This window comes from Zeugodacus cucurbitae, chromosome 6, assembly GCF_028554725.1.
Source record: "Zeugodacus cucurbitae isolate PBARC_wt_2022May chromosome 6, idZeuCucr1.2, whole genome shotgun sequence".
NCBI lineage: Eukaryota > Metazoa > Arthropoda > Insecta > Diptera > Tephritidae > Zeugodacus > Zeugodacus cucurbitae.
The window spans coordinates 16,591,088-16,608,795 of record NC_071671.1 but is presented as its reverse complement, the minus strand read 5'-3'; the positions used below and the strand labels follow the sequence as shown (position 1 = coordinate 16,608,795).

The 17,708-nt window shown below is 33.7% G+C and overlaps 1 protein-coding gene across 39 annotated transcripts in view; it reads left to right on the top strand.

The window, feature by feature from the left end:
* The window catches only part of LOC105213249 (protein muscleblind), a 285,776-nt gene that overhangs the window by 14,582 nt on the left and 253,486 nt on the right, over positions 1–17,708 (top strand). For 14 of the 39 annotated variants that reach the window (XM_054234586.1, XM_054234585.1, XM_054234600.1 and 11 more), the window contains exons 1-2: positions 11,373–12,344; positions 14,106–14,865. The gene's annotated coding sequence lies outside the window, so the exon portion shown is untranslated. Of the gene's footprint in view, positions 1–11,368; positions 12,345–14,105; positions 14,866–17,708 lie in introns of those variants that run through there. The other 25 variants (XM_029041004.2, XM_029041001.2, XM_054234601.1 and 22 more) reach the window with 10 other exon arrangements.

The following is a 17,708-nucleotide window of genomic DNA, read 5'->3' as shown; positions in this document are numbered from 1 at the left end:
TTGATGTTGTTGATGCTGATCCCCTGGTAGACGAAATTATCTACAACTTCAAAGTTATGACTGTCAACAGTGACGTGGGAGCCAAGACGCGAGAGATATTTCGTCTTGTCCTCATTCAACACCAGATCCATACTCTTCGCTTCCTTATCCAGTCTGGAAAAAGCAGAACTATTGGCGCGGTTGTTACTTCCAATGATATCAATATCATCGGGGTACGTCAGCAGCTGTACAAAGTTATATGTTGCCACTAATTGCGTCCGTGAAAACTTTAAAGTGTTGGAACTTCGTATGGTCCAGCTGGGCGGCACTTATTCCGTACCTCATAAGAATCAACTGTTTAATAAAGAGCGGAAAAGTCTTCGAAATACAAGTGTGAGCACATAGATGGCGCTATTGTGTATATAAGGTATGTGTATTTAAGTACTTGTATAACAACTTTGACTTAAAACAAAAACTGCAATCAATATTAGAGACTAATTTTCCTTTCTCTTCAACTACTAACTACTACTAAGCAAAAACAAAAAAAGCAAATATACTAAGATCTCTAATTTATTGACGCTAATTCTGCATTCACTGCATTAGTAGTTGCCTAACAGTAATAAATCGAGCAGTAAAGTGATATTTAAATTTCGCGAAATATATATATTATAGTTATGTATATTATGAACACAGTTTAAGCGCACAGCAACAAAGGAAGTGGAAAACAGGTTAAATTCAATTGTACGAACCGCAAGTAGAGTTGACTTGTCGAAGGCCATTTTAGTTAAAACACAACAAAAAAGTGGATTGCCAGCAAAAATAAACCAAACTAAACTAATGAATGACACCGAAAGCAAAGATACAAAGTAAATTAACTTAAATAAACTAATTAGATTTTTAAAACAATTAACTGAAAGTAATAAGCATATCTGTCGAATTTGGCAAGCAGCAAAGCGAAAAAAATAACGGTATGTTGTTTGCTTGAGATTTAGTCTACTATTTTAAGACGTTTGAAAAGCAAACATTTAAACTAACGCTTTGGAAAAAAACAAATTTTTACGACAGGGTTGCCATTCTTTTGTTATATTGCATAGATATGTTTATAGAGTTGCCAACTGAAAATAAAAATATTAAATAATTGTTAATATTAAGCACACATTTACGGATTTTCATCAGAAATTAAGAAAATGATTCGTTATAAAAATGAGGTGAAAAGGTTGCCACATGTTCTTTAATAAAAAAATTTAATTTAGCCAAATTTAACTCATTGGTCAAGCGAAGAAAATAAATAAATACAGCAAAAAGTGTATACAAGATTTTGAGATACAATAAATTTAACATATTCGAAAATAGTGTTGCCAGCCATGAAAAAATATTTTTAAATATTATAAAATGTTTACTAAAATCAATGCATTTTTGGACGCCATTCGAATGGTATTTTAAAAAACAAAAAGTACAAAAATACTTTTTCAAAGAGTTGCCACCTAGCGTTATTTAAAAATTATTTTAAAATATTACAAAAATTTTAAAATTTGTTAAAAATATAAATGGTTTATAAGATAACACATAAAAATAATTAAAAAGATTTTGTAATAGAATTGCCACATATCGAAAAAAAAAATTAAAATATTGTAATAAGTGTGCTAATGTGTGTGTATAAAAATATTTTTAAACTGTACAGAAAATCTGTAAATTACACATGTTTTTAATGGAGTTGCCATCTAGTTGAAATCATAAAACTGTGAAAAATATGAAAACTACCAAAGCTAAGCTAAGCATTTATGGAAATTGACGGAAAAGTAAATATTATAATGTTTTGGAACCGAGCTGTCATCTATCGAAAAAGTTAATCTAGCAGATTCGAAAATAAAACAAAATAAAACTTTGGATATTTCATAAAGAAAAAGATTAGTTCTTTATTATTTTACTCAATATTTTGAATCAGTCAACCATAACTAAATATTTATTATCCCAGTCCACACGCCTCAAACAACTGTAATACATATAGTATGATATAAACCAGCTCGCTGCGGAGATTAGCATAGACCGCTGATCACTTTCACAAAAAACCTACTTCACATATGCAAAATACAAAGGAAACACACACACACACACACGTCCAATACAGACTTGCAAATATACAATTCTCTGGTGACACGCTATAACTGACTCTAATAAGAAACTGCCAACCGCGACGCTTACGCCGCGTACAAACCGCAGCGGCAACAAAATCGTCGCCAAACAAAAACAACAACACCAAAAGCAGAACAGTCATATGTTAAGTTTATGCAAAAAAGTTGCAGAAAGGTTAGAAGAAAAAAGAACAACAAACAAGAAATAATAAAAGCAAAGAATTGACTATAAAAAAGATAAAATCCAAGCAACAATAACAATCACCTAAATGTACCAGTAAACACACTCTTGTATAGATAAATGAGCAATAAAAAACTTAACATGTATTCTTAACGAACAACATGCCGGCTCAAACGGGTAACGGACCAAGCGCAAACCGCGGTGCGAAGAAGTGGAGCAGGGGCAGTTGCATGCTGAAACGTAATGCAGTCACATACGCGACGTCGGTAACACGATTGCGTTGGTTGACTTGCGGCTAGCGCTGACACAGAAGAGCACATAAGACAGCCACATTTATAGTCTAATATTTAGAACTGCATGCAATTGCGTTGCGATCGTCTGGTGACCGTCTAAAACCGGTTCTCAACAAAACCAAAAGTTGTCTTCTGATGCTGTGCACTCTTTGTGTTGTCAAGCAACAATGTATGCGCAGCATGGCGGTTAGTCAGAGTACGGCGTGTATGGAAAGAGTTGATAGTGCAAGATTGGGCAGCCTGAAGACCAGAAGTTCGGCAGATAAATCACCTGAAGGCGACGGTAAACGAGTTGGCGTGAAGTGCAGGTTAGCAGCAATTAATGGAAGGTAGTATATATACTCGTTTACGTCCCTGTGAGGAAGATACAACGGGAGATGAGTTTTGGATTTCAATTGAGGCTATTTAGATCACTCGTTTTCAGTAACTAAAACGACGGATCGAAGCTGTCCTAACTATTTGATTTGCCGAATCGAAGGTTAAACTTCTTTATGCCGTTTGACGTTCACTGGGAAAAAAATTGCATTGGAGGCGCCATTGAAAGGAACTCACCACTTCTTTAACATTTTCGCTTGATTAATTCAAAGATCATGCTGTTTAAGACTCAAGTTGTGTCTTTTGGACTCACTTTGATTTCAGTCAATTTTGATTCCATCAATTTAATGAGTATTAGATGACCATAAACTGAGTCAGGAAACCATATCGATATTTTGCGCTCTTTGGATACCGTCGCTGGAATGAAACTCTGTCCGGCTAGACGACTGTCCGAAAATACTCAAACACAAATTACGATATACATACCTAGGTTCATATTTGAACTACATAATAACTGTAATTGATTCCAAAAGCCTTTGAGTATGGCGAATGGAACAATCAAATGGTATAAATAACTTCAATTTAATAAAAACTGGTATAAATTTCAATCACTGTCATAATTAAATGAAGTGTGTATTATATTTGATGAATCTTAGCTAAACGCACAACAAACTGGTATAAATGGAGTTAACTGGTATAATAAATTTTCAATAAAGATTTGCAATATAGAGACCCTGGCACCAATTTTTTTCTGTATTAAAATATTTTTGATACAAGATATACGGTTAGCGAGCAGAGCATGGACGATTCGAAGACGTCTAATGAGATAAATTAGTCTTTGAGCCTTTTTGAGTCAACTTACTGCAAAAAAAGCAATTAATTCAAGGTGTTCAGTTTCAGTATTGTTCCTAGAAGAATCACTTATTTACAATTATGACCACAAATATATGTATATTTAAATGAACAATTTCAAGTTTTCAAGCAAAACCATTGAGCCATAACCAACATTAAATGAGTTTTGAGTATTTTTGACATGGAAAAACGATTAAAAATTAAATAACATACATTTCTAAAGACTTGAAACTTTATAATCTAACATAGATACATACAAATATAGGTATGTACCATGTAAGCTCATTCGCCACAGTCATAGACCAAGTCAGAGTTCGACTTTGAATTTCGCCTTTAAAACTGTGATCAGTCACGAACTGGATTTGTTGCCTTATCTTTTTTACTGTTGTTGTTGTTGTTGTTGTCTTACGGTTACGCTTAATGCTTCCTTTTCGTATGACTTGGTATATGTATATATAACCATTTGTAGAGATCAAAAATGAAATATGGAACCAGGTAAAGTGAAGGAGCATACAAATACAACATTTACTCACCTCAAAAGCACTTTGTAGCGCAAAGGAGAGAAAGAAAAAAATGTGAAAACAATCACAAATGGAACTGACAACTTCAAGGCTTTAAGGTGTGTACATGCGCGCATGCGCAAACCCAAATCCGACAAGACAGCAACACGACAGCGGAGAACAACTCATAGGAGCGGCCGCAGGGTGGTGAAGACAATTCCATGTGCCCGGTGCTTGTGTCCGGGGCCAGTCAAGTCAGGCCAAGTCAAAGTGCTCAGGCTACAGCCGTTCCTCTTTATTGTGCACGCTCGTACTCGTACTCGTAAGTAAGGCTCGGCTGGGAGAATATGCATGAAATGATCGTCGCAAATGATTTGCTAGCGCGCAACTGGAAGAAATTTAAAGGGTTAAACAGGCTTGACAGACGCAAGCAAAGCAAGAAGCGGAGTAAAAAAATCAAATGAAGGCATCTTAAAGACAAAGGCACACAAGTAGGTAGGCAAAAGATTTATAAATATGCTGTTGGAAAAAGAAACCAAAATATCGCCGGTATTGGCTGCGCAAAACGGGGGTTGTTGTACCGCGCGAGCATAGGTCATGTGCAAAATGTTAACGGTATGACCCGTTGTGAGCACAGGTAGAAACCATAAGGCACGTACACTTATAGGATAGCTATACAATAGGCTAGGCAACGGATCGTTACTACATGGGTGTTGACTAGAATAGTCTACGCCTATTTCCAATTGGAATTGACTTCTAATATGATGTGGCATATACATATGTATATGTATCATATATTTATCGATAAAATAATTAAAAAAATAATCGCCTTAATATTCCTGCTGTGAGTAATCTTTTAGATGATCCTATATATAAAGAATTAAGCCTTAATATTTTAGAATAAGCAACTAGTTAGTTTTTCACCATGATAGTCGGGTCTATATAACCGAAAAGAACCCAACTAGACTGTCAGCTTGACAGTATTCCTTAAAATGCCTTTTCGGTCAATATGTATCTTCCAATATTATTTAATATAGATTATTAAATATATTAGGGACCGTAAATCAGAAATGTGCCTCATCGCTGAAGATAAATTTATGGTAAAAGTGAGCTATGAGAGTTTAGTTAACAGGATTTCACCATTAAATCTGTATTGGCGTTTAGATCCCTGAAAGTAATAATTTGCTTGCCTGAACGGTCCCTCATCGAATATTTCTTTATTTTCAAACTAACCTCAATGTTTTCACAGAATCAACTCCTCTCGTGTAAAATTAAGGACCCCTCGTTCCGACAAGCACCCAATTGAAACCCCGTTATTGTCCTTTTGAGTGGATTTGAGAATGAAATGGAGATATGGATACATATATGAAGTATGGTATGCGATTAAGATTCTCATAGAACTCATAGATATTGCCTCTATGGAATCAAATGATTTATATACCTCTTGGAACCCTATTGAATATGCGGTCAAGTTACTCACGGTGTAACGTTGTATTTTTTCGACGAAACCAAGGTAAAATTCAGTAAGATCTGAAATATGATAAGCTAGAGACATATATTCGTACAAATTGCTCAAGCGCTGGCGGTAACGATGTGCTAAAGCTCAAGGATTAAAGAGTAAATATTTTCTGTAAAAAAATCTAATTTTCAAATCTCTTCAAAACTGTAAATAGTGTGGAGTACTTTTGGTAAGTTATCGGTAAAGTTAACTTGATCATTCGGTTGCGATTCAAACGCTCTTCGTAGATGCGCCTTCAGTGCTTAATTTCTTCAAACTCTTAGACTTTATGCATTTAAGGTTTTTAATATGCTTACAACAACTATAAAACACTTGCAGCTTCTATAAATTAGCGTTATACTCAAATTCAATTAATCATATATTTGTTGCTGTGTGTTAATACATTAGCGCAAAGTGCTCACGTCCGAAAGCAAGCATATTTATTTGAGCATATAATCCACAAAAGTCGATTCTATACACTCTCCTGTTTCGGCTACTGCTGCCACTTCTGCTCCAACACGCTTTCTTGCCATATTTCTTTTGATGTTTTATTTCTGATTGCATTAATTTTCTTCCTGTTGTTCAACGTTGATTTCGTTTCATTTCATTTCACAACAGTTTTTTTTTGGTTTAAAAATAAAACTATCCACAATTAGATATAACAACAACAGCAGCAACAACAACAATGCTAATATGTGTGCGGTTAAAGCCACACCAAGGCGAACCAGCAAGTGAGCCACACCGTCCGCAGTGAAAGTCAGAATAAAAAGGCGAATAGGAAAATGTAGCAACGGGAAAAAATATTGAAATAAACACACACCTACACTCAGCGTCGCTGCACAGCAAGCAAAAAATGTGGCATTGCGGGGGCGGTTTTCCGTTTTTCATTACATTACTCGTTCCTTCAACTCTTCGAGCGAGCAGGCGAGTATATAGTATTTCGCCCGCTATAAATGGCCGTTTTTTTCTCCGCGCATTAATTTTTGTTGTTTTATTTTAGTTTTTGTTGTGTTGTTTTTTTTTTTGCTGTTGCCGCGGCAATTAGTTGCTTTGGGTTGTTTGGGTGGGTCGAACTGGCGGTCTGCTTGCCACTTTCATATTCAAAGGCATTACATATGCCAGCACAAGTGTATGTGTGTAGGTACTGTACTTGCTGCGCTATATTTAGCCAGTTCTATGTGTAAACGAATTTATGGCGCTGCAATATATAGATTTTTCGACTTAGATTAGAACAACAGCAGCAAAAAAAATTGGAATAAAATCGGTGGCAAAGCAAGAAAATAAAGTTCGTTGTATATTTAGACAGCGCACGCAGACAAACACAGCAACATATACTATTATTATTATATTTCAAGTATGGACTGCATTTCTGCATATCACTTGGCAAATATCAATTTATTTATTACCGCTTTATTTGCCACACATTTACAGAACAACACAAAAAACACACATAGACGCACAGCGCGCCGCCGCTTGCCGCCTATGACTCAGCATTTGGCACGAAAATCACTCAGCTCACTTGGCGCGCTCAAGCACTTAAGCTGACCCCCCGATTTCGGCGAAGTTTCACGTTTACGAAATTTTCGCGAAATCGCTTTGTGGACACAGCACTTCAGCTGTTGTTGTTTTATTTTTTTTTTTGTCTTTTTCGCGGTGCTTTGATTGCTCCAATTCTTTTGCCAATATTTCTATTTAATATTAATTTTCGTGTCTTACCTTTTGTTTATCATTTTTTTCCTCGCTAAGCTGTTGCAAGCGACATTCACTTTTTCAATAACCAGTTAAGTAGAAATCTCCCGCTTGTGCTCTACTTTGTCAATGGATGATTCAATTGCTAGAAAAAAAATATATCTACAATCAGATTAGACCGCTTAGCCATTTGTCTTCTTGATTGGCACTCAAAGTTTCCATAGTTAATGGCGCTCCAGTAGCCAACCTTCACTTTGCAAGTCAATTTTTTCATTGTTGAGAACTGCTTTTTCTTTATACTTGAAAATCAGATCTGCCCCTAGCACTACGGTATGTCCCATTGTTGTTGCTATCCAAAATCTAAGAAAGAAAAGTCTCCAAGGTTTTGAGAGAATCCCTTTCGCAGACAAGCCAATTCTAATTGGCTTTAATCGTCTCGCCGTCTATAGGTTAGAAATACTTCATACATTTTTCTTCCATAAAATATAGATCTGTATTTTTTAAATCTTTCAGTATACTTGGTGTTTATGAACGTAATTATCCTTTATTGGATTTTCAAGAAGAAATTGTTGTTGTTAAATAATTTTTTTTACTATTTTTATAATTAAAACTGTAAACAACAGTGGCCTTCATATCCGCTCGTTTAACGAAACTTAAAATTATCGTTGTTCTTTAGCAGGTCCCATTAACTTGTTTCCCATATATATGAGATTGAACAACTATTTACCAGAGAAATATACAAAAACTGTATTCATAAACTTTTACATCAGTTCAAAGAAATCACTCAACAAAGAGACATCGGACTAGAAATCTCTTTCAGCACCGCCCGCCTCTATATTATTAGTATTTTGTTGACCCTACCTTGTAGTCTTTAAAAGTGATGCTCACCATGCTCATCATGTCCGAAGTGGCTACCACATCTCAAAAAAGGAATTAAGAACGTATATTTTAGAGTATTAAGAAGTTCAACTGTAACTTCCATAACCCAAACTTCTATAACTCGAACTCTTGAATTGGCAATAAAAGTCAAATTTCAATTACCTTCCATACCTCGAAGTTTTTTGTGGATTAACCAAAAGACTTTAAAGCCTATTTGAATTCTGAGCTTCCTTTCTCATCAGTTGATCTATGTTCCATTGTACAACAGCCTCAATGGATAGTTCTAAGTCTGCCTTATGCTACTTACCTGTAGTTTCTTAATCCATTTCTTGTTGATTTTGGTAAAAGTTAAATAGTAGTGGAAGTGATGTTCCGAAGAGAAATATCTTTAGTTTCTTTCTTAATCCATATAAATAGTGGCCCAAAATATTATTTACTGAGTGAACGACCTTCTGACAAGAATTCGTTATCTCTGAACAAACATAACCATCGCCTGGCTCGTTTGCTTCCATAGCGATGATTATTCTTTCAGTTTTATGGGGTATAAATATATTTATATTTCCTGACCAATTCTATCAAAATCCAGAATCTCGGCTAGAACTGCCTTAATGACTGCCAAAATAGGGTACATATGTAGATAAAACCTACTGAGACTACATGTACTTACGCTAAGCTTATATAGACTGAATTGTCGGATGACACAAAAAGACTAGAGTTCATTATCTCGGAAGACTTTAGAAACTGGGAAATGAGTAGAGAGCTTAGAGATGATACAAAAAAGTAAGGAAAAATAGGTGGGGCCATACGTAGATTTTGTAGGTAACATATTTCCAGTCTGCTTATTAGAGTCAGTAGTGGGAATGCATAATATGTTGAAGATATGACACCCACCGTTAGCTCTGAACTACAATCCTATAAGAGTTTTGAACTGATATATGCCGATATCATTGAACTAACGGTCTAAATAAATCGAGCCTTGATTAGAACGCAGTCATTTTATGTTCGGTATTTCACTTCGTCTTAGAAGTGTCTTCTATAAATACCAAGATCTTGATATAGCCCAAGTCAGAGCACTTTCGTCATAATTTTTTTTTTTTAATTCCAGAAATCTTTGAAAGTCGAGGTCAGTTTTCCAAGTTGACTGGCACCCAACATTGTCACATTTAAACTCTAAGTGAATTGCCGTAAACATTAACTCTCTCTTAGACGAAATCAAAGAGCATATATTTACTCCTTAACAGTATTAAATTCAGGACGTATGTTCCGGCTACTCGCTAGTTTTGCTGTTCCTACTAGTTACTTTCTGATACAATAAATTTTATTGAGGAAAGCATATGTTTACATAGAATTCGACGGTGCTTTCTTCGCGTTAAATAAACTGGGAACTAGAGAAAAAACTAGATAAAGAGTGTTGTATATAGTAAATTTATTATAAAGAAAAAACAATGGATGTTTTAGTAAACAAATTTAGTAATAACCGAAAGAAGATTTGCTTCTTAAATTTGTACTGACTCACACAATTATTGGATCTTTTGTATTATTTACACGTGGGTACTCTTAAATTAGTACGCGAAAATCTTAAATTCAAATAATCTATTTTGTTATACGAAATCAGCGTGCGGTAATATGTGTGGCCTTGTGGGGTTCCCTTGAAACATATGTTTCTGCTGGAGATACATACATAAGTATCATCGCGCTATTTTATCAAAATATTAGCAATGCAAGTAGAAAATAGTTTACTTGTTATTGAATTCTTTTAGTTCGCTTACGCTCACGCGCTTGCTCTCTTCACAATTACAAATCTAATTAGATTACAGTTAGAAATTTACTATTTCTTACCTCATCGCATTACACTACCGTTGCCGCATTACCAAACGTTGCTTATATCGCGCTCTTGAGAAGAGCACAATAAAAGTTACGCCGCAAGAATTTACTTGAAATGGAAGAAACAGTGACTCACTTGTAAGCGCACCATAAAAAAGGCCACCGACTCTGGTTCTCTACGCGTTCTTTAACTGTTTTGCGAGACTCCATATACAAACACACTTACATACATACTTATAAAGTGATATCTTAGCCTACCAACCCCCTTCTGATGCCACTCGTACGTTCACAAACCCACACCGTCGCACAGCTGATTCCATATCGTTGTTATTGCAAAGTGAAGTCAGCTTCCTCGTGGCCGAAGTGCTCGCTGAGCACCACAAACGAACGAGCATACTCCATCCAATTTTTGCTCCAACTTTTGCAAGCAACAACAAACATATGCGCTCCCATGACGTCGCTCTTTCACGTGCTCTCACCAATTCACGCGCTCTGTCAGCACTCGTGTTTAGCCCTACAAACGTACCAAATAACCAGCTATATGCCATATACGGCGCGTATCTTGTAGATATTCGCTTGCTTGACTTGGCTGTATTTCGTGACGCTTTAGCGAAGCTATTGCATACGAAGTCAAAACACAAGTCGTAGACGTCGGCAGCGTCTTGGTTATGTGTGTGTGTGTGTGTGTGCTGCTCTTCTCCACAAGTTTCGTTGGACAACTTGCTTACCTCGCTGCTTGTCAGTGCGGTCTTTCGCTTCGTGGCGGAGCACTAGTTGGTCAAATGCGAGCCTTAAAGAATGCGAGCGCGCATACACCCATACCTAAATGCACGTGTGTGTTGTTCGTCTGCTCTGCTTTGCAGCGCTTTTTGGGCGCTACACACAGTGGTTGACTTGGCCCGCTTGCCCACTCACTGCCTACCTCGTAGCTGTCTGTCTGCATGCCTGTCTCTTCCAGTTGGTCCGCAAACTCTCCTTGCTAGCTGCCAACGGCCGCGTCAACTTGCCCCCGACTGCATTTCCTTTGCAACGCGGTTGCGACGTCAGCGTCGCTGTCAGTGCCTCCAGCTAGCTTCTTGCTCGTTTCGTTTGCTGCGTATTCGTTGCAGTCGCTGCCGCTGTCGCTCTTCTGCGCGAGAGAGCGCACTGAATGAGCGCCAATTGCTATGTGAGCTCGCTACTTCGAGTGTTTCCTTGCCTGCTGCTGCCCAATCCGCCGCGCTGCTGCCGCACTTGAATTCAGTCTGTGAACAGGCGCCGAGCACTGCACAGCTTTTTGCGTATTTGTTGCGTTCTCGTCGTGTGAAATTTTTGTGTGAAGAAAAAAAGAATAAAATTGTATCCAAACCAATAAAAGTTAAAAATAAAAATTTTCAAATCCAAATTCCCCGCTTAAAAAAAAAATTAATTAAATTCAAGTAAATTATTCGCTTTTATTTTAACGCTTCTAGTAACAAAGCGCCAGCGTAAAACGTGTCTCCCCACCCCCCGCCGCGTTTGTTTATTTCGAAAATTGGTAAAAAAAGAATTTCAAGTAAATATTAAAAAAAATCAAACAACACAACGCAGTCAGTTGTTGTTGTAAACATAGTTAGGCTACACGAAAGTGATATTAAAGAACCGACCAACAAAAACAAAAAAGCGAGTGGCTCCAACAACGCGCCAGCTGGTGTTGCACGAAATTTTCTCTGAAAGTTTTTTTTGCTGCTCCACAAAGTGAACTCGTCGTCGTCGCCAGTCGATCGCCGCTCGAAGCATTCAATCCGTAAATAAAGACGAGAAATTTTCGTACCGCCGTGTATCGGAAGCGTATGATTAATATACAAATAAAAGTAAATGTGTAAAATAAACAGAAATTAAAGTTGAGAAATTCGCGCGCGCGTTTTCCAAATTTTCCAACAACGTCATTTACACTGAATTTGTGCAAAAGTTTCGAAAAAAAACATTTTGTTCTACTCTTTAAAAAAAAAAAAATTAAAAAAATCGCTTGAAATCGTTATCTGCTTGCCAAGTGAAAGACGGCAGCTAAAAGTGTGTTCTAACGTTTTGTGCTGTGCAAATATTAATTAACAACAACAACAATAATAACAGCAAGCAAACGCTTCTAGTTTTTTATTTGATTGCGCTCTCCCAGCAACAAATGTGTTAGTCTAAAAACCGGCTAAGCTAAAATTGTATTGTGACGATATTTGCTAAATAACGGTAATAAATTTAACAATAGTAGTTTTCGTTTTGTTAGTTTTTTATGATTTATGTGTTAGAATTCGGCACGTTTTTGTGCTTAAAGTGTTTATTTCTTTTTCCAGAAAACGAACTATTCATTATATTACAAAGAAAAAATATGATATGCACCTAATGCTTGTGACTAATGAAAAAATAAAATTTCAAAAGTAAAATAAATGAAAGGTTTATTTAGGAATTATTTTTTCAAAAATAAAATGATGCTATTCGAATGCAATTTATGTTTCAAATATACGTAGCTATAATAAAGAACTTCATAGTTTTGACATAAATGGATTTTAAGGCATTTTTAATAATTTTTAATACGTATAATATTTTTTTAAATTGAAAATAATAATATTAGATGTAAAAAAAATGTATAATTAATAATAAAAATTCAAAATAAAATAAAATAAAATAAAAAATAATCAATTAAATTAATTTATTATTATAATATTAATAAAAACAATAAAATATAAATATATTTTATGAAGAGAAAAAATGTACAAAATTAAAAATTATTAAAATATTCGATAAAAAAAATATTTTAAGGAAGTAATATCTTCACATAAAATATATGATTGAATAATAAACGAAGAAAAACTATTTATAAAACTAATGCATGTAATTTTGTTAAAGTAAAAAAATAGAAAGTAAATAAAATAATAAAAATACATACAATAAATTCAAATTCCTATAATAAAAAAATTCTAAATAAATAAATTATTTAAAATAAATGCAATAATAAATTATATTCCCTATGGACAATATATGAATATTTAAGAAAAATAAATATTTTAAATTCCATGAATATTCAAATTAAATTATTTTTTAAGTAAATATTTACTTAATAACAAATTTAACTTTTTTTTTGAATCTACTGCTTAAAATATATGTTAATTGCCAATTTTAAATCAAACACCAAAAATATTTCAACGAAAATATTTTTTTTATTTTAATAAAATAAGAAATTAAACACCACTAAAAAAATGAATAAAAAAAAATTTTACAAAATGCAATTTATTTTGTATTAATAAAAAAAAATATTAATTAAAATAATATAAAATTATGAATGAATTTATATTAGAAATAACCGTAAATCACTTAAATAATTACATGAAATATAAAAATCGTAAAAAAATTTAAATTTGCATTGATAAATTAAATTTAAAATTAAAATAATAATATTATTATTAAAAATTTAATGAAATATATAAAGGAATAAATATATAAAGGAATATTAATTAAATAAAAATAAATAAAATAAAATAATAAAATCAAAAGATTTAATGAATGGCTCATAATTCCTTTAAGTGTGCATAAATTTTGAAAACAATGAAAAAAATATTAATTAAAAATTCTATTCAGTTAGTTTTGTTATTTTTGTAAAAAAAAAACAATAGAATAATCACTTTTTATTAAAGAAAATTATTTTTCAATAAAGAAGTGAGTTAAAATTGAATAAAATTACAAAGAGCTTTATAACTTAAATATATTATAAATAAAAAATAGAAAATTTAAAAGATTTCAAAATAAAGGAAAGAAGAGCTATATTAAAAAAACAATGTTTTCTAATACCAACTTTCAAAATAAAAGCACTTGAAAAATGCCAAAATTTTTTAAATGTTACGTCAAAATTAAATGTTTGCAGTTCAGCATTTTTCTAAAATTTAACCAAATGCTATTTAAAATATTAAAGAAAAAAGAATATTATTTAATTATTAATTTTTTTTACAATTACAGCTACGATTTTGATTACAGCAGTGAAAAATTAATTTGAATATCCTGCGGCATACAGTTTTTATGTGTAAATAATAACTAACACTCACCCAGCAACACTAACTAATTACAGTGGCAAATAAAAGAAAAAGTGCAAAGCAGAAAAGTGGAAAAAACATAAAATTCCGTTAGTGCATATATATTTAACAGCGTATATAATAAATTATGATTTATTAAACAAATCAAAGCTAGAAAATCAGCAACAACAACAAATAGTGTGAATCAAAGCGAAAAGTAAACAAAATCATAATAATAACGGTAATAAGAGGCAGAAAGTCCACAATATTACTACTATTTTTTAAACAAAAACCAAAAAAAAAGCGGCAAGTGCATAAATATACAAACTGCCTAGTGCAATTATTGTTATTGTTATTCCTGTGAATTACAACGCGCTGACAAGCAAGAAAAGTGCACAAGTTCGTCATCGCGATAAAATAAAAATAAAAACAACAACAACAAAATATTACAGAAATAAAAATAAGAACCGCAGCTATAATAAAAGGGAAACAACAAAAAATCCCACAACAGCAACAAAACCAACAAAGCAACAACTACAGATTTCGCCTTGTGCATATGACGAGCTCATTTTTCTCGTGCAACAAGCAAGAAAAATAGCAAAAAAATACTATTTTTCACAAATTGAAACAACCAGCCCCAGCAACAACACAACAGCTGCTAATGAACTGAGTGAAAATTTTCGCATTTCATTTTCACTGAAAATAAGGTAAAAATTAATTTTAGAATTTAGTAATTAAAATATATATTTTTTTTAATATGTATGAGAGTGTGCATTATGTTGCCTAAAGTATGGATCGCATTCACATTTGTAATATAAGGGGACATGAGCGTGTCAGCGTTTTAGCCCGTTATCTGAGTTGAGTGTGCTTGTGAGTATTTGCTTGTTTGTTTTGAGTGTTTTACAAGCGTGTGGAATGTCTCGGCGGTGTGTTTGTCATATTGTAAGCAAAAACATTTTATTTAAACAAAATAGTTGTTGTAATTTATATACAGTTACGGCAATAGTTGTGTGGGTCAGTTAATGGGTTTTTATGGGGAAGAAAATGAAAATTCACAGTACACTCTTTAAAACACAAAACGTAAGGTCTCTCTAAATTCGCGGCTAAAGGAAGCTCTAGACGATCTATAAGGTTCTTCAACTTATTCAGCTTTCATACAAGTCAGTGATAGGGTTTTTGATGCCTTAAAATTTCATACACAAATGGTCTTTAGTCTCTAATTTTAATCTCTTACATCTTTAATCTCTATAAATACTAGAAGAAACTTGAAATTATTTATAGTGCTCTTAAACATGCTTATATTTCATAATAACATGTTTTCGACTTCATCAAAATGTTTAAGCAATGTAAAATATAGCTAAAAGAATCTTCAAATCGTTGCTAATATTCTAATATATTTTTATAACTTAAAATAAATCGGTACTTTCTTATGCAAAACATTAAGCTACTTACCAACCGCATCATCTTCATTATCTTACTTTAATTTTGTCATTAAGTCCTTGCGCCTAGCACCTTCTATTGTATTATCATTAAGTACAAATTTTCAATTACTCGTCATACTTACATCTTGGTTCAATTAATTAACTTCTCCTGCCTTTGTCAGTTGCCACTGTTCCTCAATTTTAAACTCTCTTTTTCCTCACTTAAAGTTAGAATATGAGTGCTAAGCATTAAGTCAACGCAACTGACCAATGAGAAACGAGTAATGCTCTTTAATCGATTCTGCAGCAAAAACTGGATCAATAAGTAGGTAATCATGATAGCTCTTTAAACAATTGTGCATAAAATTTATTGCAATTTAATCACATGCTCAGTAATTTGGCACAATAAAGGCAATTCTTCTGCATTCTCAATAATATTTGTTTTGGCGAATTTCTTCTAATTATTCAATCTCTATCAAACAATGCATTTCCTTCTTTTTTGTAAAATCGTTAATGTAGAATTTTTTTTTAAATAAAATTGCTGGTTTGAGAGCCTCTTTAATTTGAAATAAATTTTTTTATCCAATTCCTTTAAAGAAACTGTTGAACAATTTGATTTATGCAGTACTCATTATCTTCCAATTAGTTTACGCTATGACAGCGATCATTACTTCATATTTACACTCACATTTCTCTCTCACCATTATTTTATGCGAGTATAGAGCTAACCAATGAGAAGCCACTATTGCTCTTTACTGTTTTTTGGTTAGCAATAATGCTTTTATTTGACAATGAGTGCAAATATTATCGATAATAATTAACAAATATGAAATACATAACAAATAGTTTCAGAAATTCTGTCGAGTAATGAATATAAACCGTGTTCGGTAAAATAAACTCGACTACTACTGAGCTTAGCTACTGGGTTTTTATAAGACTAGTAGTTAGTCCCTGTTTCGCCAAGGTTATGAAACTAAACTTTTTTAATATTTTGATACTCGACGACTGTTAGATCGCGACTTCTACGTTTTCGAATATCGCGTACATTTTTCACTTTTTTTCAACATCTTCAATATTAGCTATTTTTAGCTAAAAATTGCTTCCTCTTCTCAAGCAAATTAAAAATATTTACTATGTATGCAAAATATTTACAGTCTGCGCTAAAAATTCATAACAGAAATATGTCTCATGTGGCTAGCTAAAAGAGAACACACACCCCAGACAAATGCACAAATAGGACAAATTCGAAGAAGTCAATATAAGATTGGGAGTAGATTTCTAAAGCAAACAGGAGGAGCGCCAAATAGCGTGCAAAAACAGAGTTCGCAGCGCAATGACGTTGCAGCGGCACGAAGGAAGAAGAGACCAACCAAAGGCGGTGGCAGGCAAACAGCCTGGTGACTGCTTGACTTTATGTATATGTTTGTATGTATGTCTGTACGCATTAACAACGTGCAGCGCAACGCGTATCTGTTGGATATGCAGGCCTTTTGCCTTTTCACTTGAATATTCTTCTGACTTTGTTGTTGTTGTGCGGCGTTTTGCCGAACTGGTGCTGGCAAGCAAATATTAAAGCATGTGCCCATACAATATGTAGTATATATGCATGTAGATATCGGTATATTTACATATATACAAAGTAAATACGCATATTTCGTAGAGCCGCACGAGTTTTCGTACGCCTTTGCGCACAGTAACGCGGTCCAAAAGCAGAAAAAGCAACAACAACAGCAATATATTTCGTGTATTTCTTTTGTGGTTTTTGTGCGACTCTTTTGGTTTTTGGAGCAGCCGATAAGGCAAATATTTGAAGTGTAAAAAGTACAAAAAGTAAAACACAAAAAAGCAAGAAACAAAACAATGACAAGCCCTTCAAGCATATGCTTGAACACATGTATATACTTATGTAAACATATATGTACGTTCGTATGTGTGAGTGTATGTGTGTTATGAGTTGCTGTCGCGTTCAGAAATTATGAAAAGTATTAAATTTACTGTTTATACAACGCATACACTTGAGTTGTAAATATTGGTTTCTAAAAAAATCATATTTAGTTCCTTGCTTGGAAATTCAATTACCGTGAGACTGCGTGTGTATTTGTGTGTGCGTTTTTTATAAACAAACGTGT